We start from the raw sequence: 12,254 nt of genomic DNA, 5'->3' as shown, positions 1-12,254 counted from the left end.
TTTGTTGGTTCTGAGTGAGTGTATGTAAGAAAAGACACAATCATTGAAGATAAAATTGACCAGAAATTACACTGTTTCTTTTTTCTCTACCTTTCCTTTTCTTGTTTCCAAAGCAATAACTAATCAATGGGGGTTAGGGAGAAGGGATAAATTGCTCCTGTGTAGACAAGAAAAGAAAGGATTCTACAATCCTGCTTGCCAATAACCACTGGTAGAGTGTGGAATACAGTTCTAGAATGTCTTACTAGAGATTCTACAGTCCCAAACTTCTTAAAGCCTGGACTCTCTCCACACACACAATTGGCTCCAAAACTCTTTTGCATCAAAGCAGATCTGAAGTGAAGAGAAGGTATATCACACTCTTTGTTTCTCCCAGGTAACAGAGATAGTGATACTTTCCACAATGGAGACATCATGTAACAGAGTGGTACCAACCACAGGTCAAGATACTCAGGGTTATGTTCTATCAGGATGGGCACTCTCTTGCCTGTCTAGAATTTTCTACCTTCTGAATTTTAAACCAAACGTGCCCTAAGTAATTCTTAAAAGCTATCATGTCCTGTATGTGTTCTAGTTATATATAAATATGTAATCATGATATAGACACCATTGTGACACTCTTTTACCTCTTAACATGTTTAATACCCAGCCAACTTTTATTATGCCTACTAGTGAAACTGCTCTCTTTCTTTTACCAACTGTATATGTCATTTTGAGGGGTGCCAGAAATTTTTATTTCCAATTTCGTATTTTTAGACATTTCCCAGTTTCTCCCTTTTGGCTTAAATTATCTTAATCCTATGGAATGGTGGAATACATTGCTGGAAATTAAGTTTATATGTTGTATAAAGTTCTTGTGTTATACATTTTATAAATTTAAATATTATAGTTTTACTGCTAATCAAAATTCAGCAGCAACAAATTTGACTTAGAATATATGGCACTGCCCTACACTCTTAATGCTCTTAATAACATTGGGTATCATCAACTTAAAATACCGATTACAGGTAAAATATATATCCTCACCTCTTCTGTTCCAAGATCCCACCCATGCCCCACTCTCTCCCTCCTCTCCTTCAGGATTTTCTGGGCCACCTCTGCTGGTGTGGATGCTGTTGCTGGACCACTGTGAACACCATGTCCTCGGTGAATTGCAAAGTACTTGTTCCTCCATGTCTTGGACCACAAGGGGATTTTCCCTTTGCAGTCTCAAAAAGACAAAACAAAACAAAAGTATCTAAGGGAGGGATTTTTTTTCCATATGAGCTAGCCTACCACCCTAGGAACTGTTATCATAGATGTGTTTTGGTGACATTAATTACTTGACCATCTCTCATTTTCTTTTTTGGCCTCCCCCCACCCCCACCCCTTGGGAGGTTTGTTTAAGAGAGAAGATGAGTGAGGATGGGAGATAAATTATTGTCCAGAATTGAATTGTTTCTTTATTTCATCCTCAGCTTTTCTGGGGAGTGATTTCAATAGTAACACTTAAGAGGAAGGAGGTAATAAATGAAACATGCTTTCAATTCACTGAGAGAATGACAGGCCCTTAAAAACCCTCTTGTCCGTAACTGAGGGGATTCGGAGGAGAGTTCCACAGTTCTTTATTAGCAATGCCCAAATCCAAACTGTTCTGCCAGCCTACAGTGCAAGATAGAGGCAGGACTGCGGAACTCGTTTGGCATCAGACCCAACCTGCACGAGTTTATTCTTTTGCTAATCCCAGCTTGCACAAAAATGCTTAGGAAGAATTGTTTACTGGATGCTGTCCATCTGTTTCATTCAGAAGAAAATTTTTTAGCGTGAAAACTTCACAACCTGCACCCTTTGGGGTGGAATAGGACAGGGAGAGGAAAACTGAAGGCTGCGCGATAACCGAACCCTTTGCCCTATCACACTCCCCACAAGAGCTCCCCACGGTGCCGGTGGCCTCGGGGACTTGTAGTTCTGCGGGTCGGAGTGAAGGCCCAGAGCGATCTGCACTGAGTAGGATGGGTCGGGGGCGGGCGTGCGCTCTGCTCCCTGACCTGCGGCGGGTGGGGGGGAACCCACGCCTGGAGCCCGGCCGGACGCGACACAAAGTCCCCGCGCGCTGGGGCCCCGGGAGTGAGCCCGGGCGGGAAGGAGCCGCGCCCCCTGCCCGGACCCGCCCGGATTCGAGTCCACCCGGGGCTGGAGCCGGAGGCGGCACCAGGAGAGGGCGGGTTTGGCCCGCGGGCGGGTGGGAGCCGCAGAGCCCACCCCGCGTACGCCCCGCGCGGCCCGGCGGCCCCGGCTGTGTCCAAAGAGCGTGGCGCGGGCGGACCCTGCGTCGCCAGAGCCAGCCCAGCGGGACCTTGGAGGGGGGGTCCTCCCGGGCCTTGAGTCGTCAGGGACACTGAGGGAGCTCAAACCGGCGTGCATTCTGGATCCATGTTAGGTTTTTGTGTTTCCACGCGAAATCACCTTCGTTTGCGCGAAGAGAATTTTACAGGCTTCACCTTTACAGTGAATGGACATTCAGGGAACTGGGGAACTGTTTCTGTTCCTTTTGCAAAATATCAAACTTTAAAAATTATTCTTCCCAACGTAAAAGCGCATTTGCCCGCAAAGGTGCGGGGGACGGGGGGGGGGGGTGGACGGGGGGGGGCGGGGGCGCTTCCCCACTGCGGGAGACGCGGAAGGCGGGGAAGCGCGGGAAAGGCCACTGAGCTCGGGATGAAAGGGGTCTCCCTGGGCCTGAGGGACCCGGAGCCGCCAGGGGAGGGGTTCCCTAGGCGTCTCTGCCGCCCGGGGGGGGGAAGCGACGGCGGGACTGGGCTGAGGCGCAGCGCCCAGCGGGGCTGAAGAGGGATCTGGCAGGGGTGGGAACCATAAATGACCCCATGATGGTCTAGAATTTTAACAGGGAGAAAAAAAGAAAAAGAAAAAAACAAAAAACAGGTGATCTGATTCGGGCGAAATTGCCCAGCTTGCGCGCCCTTTGCGCCCCCAAAGTACCCGAGTGGGGCGCCCCGCATGCGCTCCCGGACCCGCTCCGCCCCCTTCGCCTTCCCCAGACTTTGAGAGTCCCGGGGCGGGGGCTGGGGGGGTGGTTGTGTGGTTTGGGTTTGTTTTCTCGTTGTTTTTTGTTTTTTAAGGCCCTGTAAGGTCACAGTCCCTGCTCTTGGACGGCATCACAGCCGACCTTCCGTCTCCTTCCGTGGCACCGGTGAGCCCTTTTCTCCACCTCGCCGACCGCGTGCGTGAGCAGCGGGTCTGGGCGTTCCCTGTGGAAGCAGGAGGTGGGTGGCTTCTTCCCCTGGCGTCTCCCAGCTACGCCTCAGGGGGGTAAGTTACTTAACCGAAGGCCAAAACTGTTGTGAGGTGGCCATCCCTTCCGGCACTTCCTTGGTACCACACCACTCGTTCTCCTTTCTCCCGTGACCTAGGGGGCGACTGTTTCCTTCTGGTGCCAGCCCTGGCCTGGAGTGCTTCCCCGTCCATTTCCTTTAACCTGCCCCCACCCGCCCTTTGCGGGGAGTCACTCTGTCAAAGGCTTCTCAGTTATCCCTGTGGAGTGTGCATTTGTTTTGTGGCAACGTTGATGCCTACAGGCCTCTTTTCCAACTGCACAATCACTCCAAGATATTTAGGAAACCAAAATATTTAGTCCTGGGGGCATTGCAGAAGCCGGGCACGGAAGAGACGCCCATCGACCCAGCTGAGAAGGAGCGCCGCCTGAAGTACAATAGAAACAAGGAGACTGGGACATCGAGGCAGCCAAGGACTATGAGGATGGCGAGGATAAGAGTCCCCTTGTGGAAATGACAGTGTTCTTGTAGAGGTTAGGAGAGGCTGGGAAGGGAAAGATGGAGATGGTGAATGTGTGCCCTTAGGGTGACTTTTTAAAGATTTTCACTTGGGGGGGAGGGGGGCCTGGGTGGCTTCCTGGGTTGAGTATGGGACTCTTAATTTTGGCTCAGGTCATGATCCCAGGTGGTGGGATCAAGGCCCTGCATGAGGCTCTGCCCTGAGTGTGCAGCCTGCTTAAGATTCTCTCTCTCTCTCTCTCTCTCTCTCTCTCTCTCTCTCCCTCCCTCCTTCTCTCCCCCCTCCCCAACTTGAACTCTCTTTCTTTCTCTAAAATAAATAAATAAATAAATAAATAAATAAATAAATAAATAAGTGGTTTTCACTTGGAAATAAGTTGAACTTCACAGGAAAGATGCAGGAATAGCCTATAGAAATCCAGCAGACCTTTTACCCATATGGCTCAAGGTTCAGGATGCCACGTTTCGTCTCTCTCTCTATCTCTGTCTCTTTCTCAGTCTCTCAGACACACATCCACACAACTTGAAACTAGATTGCATATATTATCTCCACCTATAGCTAAACATTTCAGTGTGTATTCTCACCTAAGGCTCTTACCTAATTAAGCACAGTACAGTTATTGGACTGAGGACATTTAACCTGTACACTATACTTCTATGGAATCTAAACTCTATAGTTCCACTTGGCCAATTTCCCTACTCATGTTAACAGCACTTTCACTCCTCCAGTTCATGATCCGGTCCAGAATCAAATGTTAAATTTAGTTACCCTGCCTCTTCAGTCTTGCTTAAGATGGAAGAGTTCCTCACTCTCTCCGGCCTTGACATTTTAAACAATAGGGGCCAATCATTCTACTGAACAGTCCTCAATTTGGGTTTGTTTGATGTTTCCTCATGATTTGATTGAGATTATGTGCCTCTGGCTGGAATGCTGCATAAGTGATGTTGTGTAATTTCAAGGCATCACCCTTGGAAGTATATAATGTCGTGCTCCCCACTGGTGATGTTAACTTTGATAATGCCAGTAGGTCGTATGTGACACCCCCACCCCAGAGCTAATAAGCAATCTAAAGGAAGAGAAGTTGAGATAATGCAAATATTCTGCATCTCATTAAAGTCCCCTTTGCATATTAAGCATCCATTGGCAACTGCTGCCCAAGTAAACTTTTAATATATTGGTTGCAAATGATTTTCCAGTGCTAACACTCTCTGCACATTTGTCTACTGGAATTCTGCCGTAAGAAAGAATCCTTCATTCTTGCCTATTTTAAAATTAGTAGAGGGGCGCCTGGGTGGCTTGGTCGGTTAAGCGTCCGACTTTGGCTCAGGTCATGACCTCACGTCCGTGAGTTGGAGCCCCGCGTTGGGCTCTGTGCTGACAGCTCAGAGCCTGGAGCCTGTTTCAGATTTTGTGTCTCCCTCTCTCTCTGCCCCTCCCCTGTTCATGCTCTGTCTCTCTCTGTCTCAAAAATAAATAAACGTTAAAAAATTTTTTTTAAAAAAATTAGTAGAGACTAATGGATTTCTATCTTAAGTATAACCCATTCTCTTCCTATTTTCATCTTCAAATTCTTAAGTGCTTTTGTGGTGAAATGGAGAAATAAAGTAGCTGAAGAAAAGTGAGGATTTTCTAGCTTTTTAAAAAATGTGTTCCATACATGTGTGTTTATGTCCCAAGGGGAATAAATGCATAGTTAAGGAGAAATTCTTGATAAAGGACAGGGGGTATATTTTCCCTTTAAGTTGGGGAAAGGAGATGTAATACAAAGAGGGTTTGGTCTTAAACAGAACACCTTTAAAGAAAAACTTTCTTTGAAATTCACCACCTACAGCTAACCTTCTTTATTCTTCCTCTACATCAGACACAGTGTGAAAGGGAAGCTCCTTCTGTGGTGGAAATTTACTTTGACCACAGTGCTGCACTGTCAGCCCTGTTGACAGTTTGTTTCAGCCATCTTTTAGCCTTGACCTTTTAGTCTTTGCTTATCTGGGCAAAGAGCAGGCAAGAGGTCTACAGTCTCTCTGAAAGTGCCTCACAACAGTGGCCATTCTGAGGTAATTCTGTCCTTTTCTGCCAATCAGGCAGCATCCAGTCAAGCAGCAAAATGTCTTACTTTCTTACAAGTGCCTCCTAAGTGTTCTGAACATTATTCCTAGGACTATACAACATCATTTGCCTTCTGAGAGATACATCTTGGTTACCTGTTGGATGGGATATTGATGTGAATGCCACAAATTTCTCTACTCCTAGGAATTCCCTCTGTGACTCTTCAATTTGTTGAGTTTATGTATATCGTCTGTAGAGGAAAAGGATCACAGTATTTTGAGTTACTTCCTGTTAATTCTGTGGGGATGTTTCTCGAATCTATAGTGCCTGTTACACATTGATTTCATTTTGAGAGCTTCTGTCATAATAAGAAAAATTAATTCCATGGGATGTAAACTCTCCTAGGACTTAACTATGTCAGGAACTTGAGCAGAGGGAATAGTAACTTGTTAAAGATAATGTTTGCTATGAAATTTTTAAAGAGACAAGGAAAGGTAGGAGTGCAAAAGCCAGGAAAAGCATATAATGTGTCATCCGGACCAGGACACTTGAGAATCAAGGGAGAGGGGGAATATTAATGATTTTACCAGGACAAGAAACCGGGACTATCTCAGGCACACTGAAATATGGCTGACCTAGTTTGGACCAAAATGGAATTTGAAATGGCTAAGAGTGAAAATTGACAGGAATATGATGCTTTCTAATTGAATAGTTTAAAGTAGTGCGTGGATGGAGAAGTGGAAGGACTGCACGAGAGACCATTCTGGGTAGTTCTAAGGAATTTGATCCATTAGAGAACTCAGCTGTGTTTCAAGTGTTAGGCTCAGCACATTGCCAGCATAATGGCTAATTTTCCCAGGCACTGGACCCGATACACCATTATCACGTGTATATTATCATTATGTGTGTACATTTGAGGTTCCGGTAGATCATATGATTCAAACCCATATTAAAATCTACAGTGATAATCACAGATATGGTGGTAGATCTGATAAATTAGATTTTGAGGCACCAGGGAGCACTGTGGCACAGCCAGGCGAAAGGCAGGCAGCAAGGAGGGCACTTGGGAGTGGAGAGACTCATCTGTCATGTTGAGCAAGTGATTGTTTACTTTAGTACAACATTTTGAAGAACAACATAGAAATGCCAATCAACATTATGTTAGTCAAGTAACATGAAGAGTCTTATGAATTAAATCTTCTAGAACTCTCTCCTACAAAAGTATTCCAACATGTTGAGAACAGCGATAATATAGAGTGGGGAATATCAAGCAATTTTAAAAATTGATAAACACCATACTTACCCTCATCACAAATCAGGCCAGGATTTCTTTACCAAAGAGTCTAAATACATTGTGTATACTCCCCAAAGAACAAAAGCAAAACCAGAAGCTTTAAAAAATGAGGGATTGTCAAGAGCTAATAAGGGAATGCAGACCTATACTGCATACTCTGTCAGACTTCAGTTTTAAGTCCATACGGGAATATTTGGCATCCCCTCACCTCACGTCATTCCCCCCAGTGATGAAGTTGGTACCCTTTGCTGGGGCTGCTATAACACAACACCACAGACGAGGTGACTTAAACAACAGAAGTTTATGATCTCACAGTTATGGAGAGTAGAAATCCAAGATCAAGGTATCTGCAGGTGTTTTCTCCTGAGACCTCTCTCCTTGGCTGGCAGATGGCTACCTTCTGCATGGTCCTCGTGCACTCTTTCCTCTGGGTGTCCCCATGCCTGCTGTCTTTGTGTTTGACCACATTTCCTCTCCCTGTAGGACAGCAGTCTGATTGGAGTAGGGCCCACCCTAATGGACTCATTTTAACTTAATCACCACTTAATGATTTTTATATCCAAATACACTCACATTCTGAGGTATGGGCAACAGGCCTTCAACATAGGAATTTGGGAAGACCGATGCAGCCCGTGAAATGCGTCTTATTCTTAAATCTAAGGGAAAAGATGAAAATAAATTCCTAGCAACTCTTCCACTTCAGCTTTGTGCCTTACCTTTCTTACAGGCATTCATTTGAAATAAAGGCCAATCGGAAAGATCACAGTACTTAAAGAACCACTAATGTCCTTAGTATCTATTGATTTCTTTCATTTCTTAGGTGTGTCAATGTGCTCTGAGCAAAGAACACCAGGAATACACTTGCAGTTGAATAAGTTTATTACTCTTCGTACAAGATCAACTTATGCCTGGGAGGAACCATGAGGCATCTCAAGAGGAAGGGTGAGACTTAGAGGATGTGAGTGGGCTTGTTTGCTGACCCTGTGGAGGATCTCAGCAAGCAGCTTTTGCTCTGCATTACATACTGTGAGCAGACAGGGGTAATTCTATGATTCACTATCTCTCTGGAAGGATGGAAGTTCGGACAGAGAGGACAGCTAAAATTGGTAAAGATGCAGCAATCCACTAATATCGTCGAGGACAGGTGTGTTTGCTTATTTTTGTGGTTAGGAAAAAGTTCATGATTTTGCCTCTGATCAGGTACGATTATAGGGTGGTCTTGTTTTTTGTCCTGATCCATATATTGGCACTGGGTGGCCACATGTGATGGTATTGTCATATGAAACTGTTTATATTCAACTGAAGAACATCAATGCCTACCTGTGAGTGCCAGGCTAGCTCATGGAAATAGTAAGTCACAGTACATAGCACCATCCAACTCTTGGATGTCAGGACTCCTGTTTCCTTTTAGGTGCTAAAATATAATAAAATAGAGACTAGTCTCAAAAATCTTCCAAGCAGACATAGGGTTAGTCACATAAACAATGTAAGTCAACTGATATCATGAACATAAGCGAAAGGTAGGTTATTTCTTGTAAATGCCTCTGGTTTTCATAGATGATGCATACCTTCCCAAGATGTATAAAAATCACTTAACCAATCGCCAGCCATCTGGAAACCACAATTGTGATAACCAATCATTGTAAAGATCAGATTCCTCTCTTTCATTTTATAAGCCACCCTATAACATTAAGGCCCCGAAGTTCAGACCACTTTTGCATTTCAGTTTTCCCTCTTTGTGAACAGTTTGCTTCTCACTCACAGAAGTACTTATATTGATTTTATGGTATAATTTTTTTGTACAGTGACTAGCATCAGAAGTGAGACTTGAAAAAGACCCCTGAAGAACCCTGAGTCCAGTGAGTAATGAGTGCTGCACCCACGGAGTCCCCTGCGGTCACTGCTTTCTTGCTGATCATGGAGTTCCAGGTACTGTCTCCCAAATCCAAGCTCCACTCCCTTTATGTTGACCTTTCCAATTAATTGAGCAACTTCGTTAAAGCTTTTTGGTAAGTCACACTCTCATCTGTAAGGCCAGAATACCCATGCTTCTCGGGTTTGGGGGCAGTGGTAAATTAGTGAGTTCCGGGCAGATTTTTTGTCTTCGGGAATCTAAAGGCAGAGATGGGTTCCACCTGGTCCCATACTGGGAGCTGGATCTTGTTCCTTTTTGGAAAACTGGTAAACAGTTTGCAGTGGCCACTTTAGGGAAGCTTTAACTTACATAAGAAAGCCTATTTCAGGGAGGATGCCCTTAAAAAAAGAGAATCCCAAACCTCTCTAAGACAATGGAATGCATTCTTTTTTTTTTTTTTTCAATGTTTTTATTTATTTTTGGGACAGAGAGAGACAGAGCATGAACGGGGGAGGGGCAGAGAGAGAGGGAGACACAGAATCGGAAACAGGCTCCAGGCTCTGAGCCATCAGCCCAGAGCCTGACGCGGGGCTCGAACTCCCGGACCGCGAGATCGTGACCTGGCTGAAGTCGGACGCTTAACCGACTGCGCCACCCAGACGCCCCTGGAATGCATTCTTTTATTAGGATGTAGAAGTTTCTAAAAAAGCAAAATGACTCCAAAAATAGGTTCTCTAAAAAAATTCTTATGCTAAGGGCACCTGGGTGGCTGAGTAGGTTGGACTTCTGTTCAGGTTATGATCTCAGGGTTCCTGAGTTCAAACCCCACATTGGGCTCGCTGCTCTCAGTGCAGTGCAGAGCAGGCTTCTGATCCTCTTCCCCTCTCTCTGCCCCCACCTGCTTGCGTGCTCTCGAAAATAAATTTAAAAAACAAAAACAAAAAAATCTTATAGTAGTAAATTAAAGGCTTTACTGAAAAGCTGTACCCATCCAAGCAGGTAACCTTAACTTATACCACCTGCCAAAACCAGTTTAGACCCAACTATTCTTTTGAGTTATTGTACCTGACACATGGCTAAGATTTTTAAACGATTGCTATAATTTTTGCAATTGTGTGTTTATGTATATCTGTATAGTTATGCAAAACTATGCAGGGATATATATTATCATGCACTAAACTGCAGTAGAGAACTGATGTTAGCCCTCAGTGGGCCATTTCAAGCAACCTCAAGGAGATCTCAGAAACAGGAAGAACTGGGGCAGGGTGGTGTGGGCAGGGGGAAGAAAAAGAAAAAACAAAAACAGAAAAAACTGGAAAGACAGTTAAGTGGAGGTATGCAATCAATCTTTTTGAAAAATCAGAGATGAAAGACACATAATGTATTAAAATGATCTACGGGTCTTTCACGTGTCTATGTGGAAATCAGTAAACTTTAATTTTTACAACCAAACAAATTATACTTTGTGATGTGCAAATATTTGGAAAACTGCTTGCAAGTACTAACCCCTTTATCCACTTTGTACATCAAATGTATTGTAGCTAACAAGCTTCGGAACAGTTCTTCAGAGCAATCTGAATATCTGCTTCCTGGGCTATAGTCCTCAGTGAGACAATGAATAAAGCATTTGCTAGCCAAGATTGATATTGGCTTTCTTTCAGTTGACAATATGTATATGTGATATTCTTTGAGAGAGAGGGAGAGAAGGAGGAGGAGGGCAGAGGGAGTAAGAGAGAGGATCTTAAGCAGGCTCCCCGCCCAGCCCGGAGCCCCACGAAGGCTTGATCCCCACACCCTGGGACCAAGACATGAGCCAAAACCTAGAGTCAGGCACTCAATGCTCTGAGCCACCCAGGCAGGATAAGTGTGATGTTTAACAAACAAACAAACAAAGACCTGTGATTAACTAGCATAAAGAAAAATATGTGCTTGTATGAATTATGTCTTAAAGTCTAAGAAATATGGAACAAACCTTGACGTTTTTGTATACAAAAACATACCTGTTCAGGTATACATGATTGAGATATTCTTCAGTAAATTTTAGCCCTGGATTACTTTTCGCTTCCCGTGGGAGCTCAGAGCCTAGCGGTGGAATCGGGGAGGCACAGCTCCCTTCCCTGAGACCAGCTCTCCGGCCCCTACATTCACCAGTCAGTGCTCTCTGCTGGCTCTTGCTCCTTCCAGCATCGTCGGGCGCCCGGCGTTGGCAGGTGTCAGCCTCCCCTCCACTAGGTGCATGACCCATGATGTGCGGTCACAGTTTCTGGCAGAGCCGGGCTGGCGCTTTCCTGGTGGAGGCGGCTCTGCTTGGCATGGAGCTGGGTGTGTTTCGCCGGTGTCGCCCATCCTTTCGCTTTGCGGGGTGTTCCGTTCCCGGCCCCACTGGCAGCCGGGAAACCGGGGTGGGGGGGGGTCAAGGGGCAGCACCTGTGCATGAGCCCAGCCAGGTGTTCCTCGGGGGGCAGCTCCGCGCCGGTACCCAGCAGCCTGTTTCTCATCACCACTTTCGAGAGCAGCGCCCACCAGATAACTCTGGGATTTCCGCGCCACTACTTGAACTCCGCCCAAAGTTCAGGGTCGTTGGGTGCCGTCCCTTCCTCTGCCCAGGAAGGCCTGTGTCGGCCTTCCGGTGGTCGCCCTTCCCGGCCGTCCCCTTGGCACTTTGGCCAGTAGCTTGGAGCCGGCGGTTTGTCTGTCACAGCCCGGATTGTGCACAGGCTCTGTGGCAGCACCGCCCACGACCCGGCCTGTACTGTTTCTCAGTGACTTCGCGGTGCGGGTGTTTGTCGTAGGCAGCACCGCTCGTCTCCCCCAGTTTGCATTTCTCTAATTGTCCCGATCTGGCCATTTGACAGGTGCAGCTCCCCTAGTTCCCCGGAGCATTCATTCTGTGTCTTGGTGGCTGCTCGGCGGCTAGCGTCCAGACCGCCGCTGCTCTTTGGCCCTTTGCTAGTGGAGATGCGCCCGGGCTCGCTCGCTCTTTCGCAGAGACGACAACGACGTCAGAACGCCTCCATCCGGACACTGGAACAATCACTGCCTGTGCTGGTCGGGTCTCGGTCTCCAACTCTCCAGGTTTCACCGTCATCATGCATGTCTTCCTTCTAGCACACCTGGAATTAGCGGTGCGTGGGATTTCCTTGTTGTAGCAGGTCCCGTGTAGTCGCGCCTGCGATTTCCAGTCTTGGCCGAGTCCGAGAACAGCGGCCAATGAGATTTCTCCGCGGAGCAGATCCCGCTTTAGGCGAATCAAGGGTTTAGCCAGGC

General features: G+C 46.3%; 1 long non-coding RNA gene across 1 annotated transcript in view; it reads right to left on the bottom strand.

Moving 5' to 3' along the window:
• LOC124521889 (uncharacterized) overlaps window positions 1-11,913 on the bottom strand; it is a 32,137-nt gene extending 20,224 nt beyond the window's left edge. Inside the window, exons 1-3 of the long non-coding RNA XR_006964618.1 lie at window positions 10,988-11,913; window positions 8,453-8,546; window positions 5,994-6,088 (exon numbers count right to left, since the gene is read on the bottom strand). This is a non-coding gene — a long non-coding RNA (uncharacterized LOC124521889). The remainder of the gene's footprint in view (window positions 1-5,993; window positions 6,089-8,452; window positions 8,547-10,987) is intronic.
• Between the last annotated feature and the right edge of the window lie 341 nt (window positions 11,914-12,254).

This window comes from Lynx rufus, unplaced genomic scaffold (assembly GCF_022079265.1).
Source record: "Lynx rufus isolate CCGP_SWC_20201006 ecotype Redwood Valley unplaced genomic scaffold, mLynRuf1.p SCAF_1, whole genome shotgun sequence".
Lineage (NCBI taxonomy): Eukaryota > Metazoa > Chordata > Mammalia > Carnivora > Felidae > Lynx > Lynx rufus.
The sequence above is the reverse complement of the archived record's forward strand: the minus strand, read 5'-3'. Positions and strand labels throughout refer to the sequence as shown.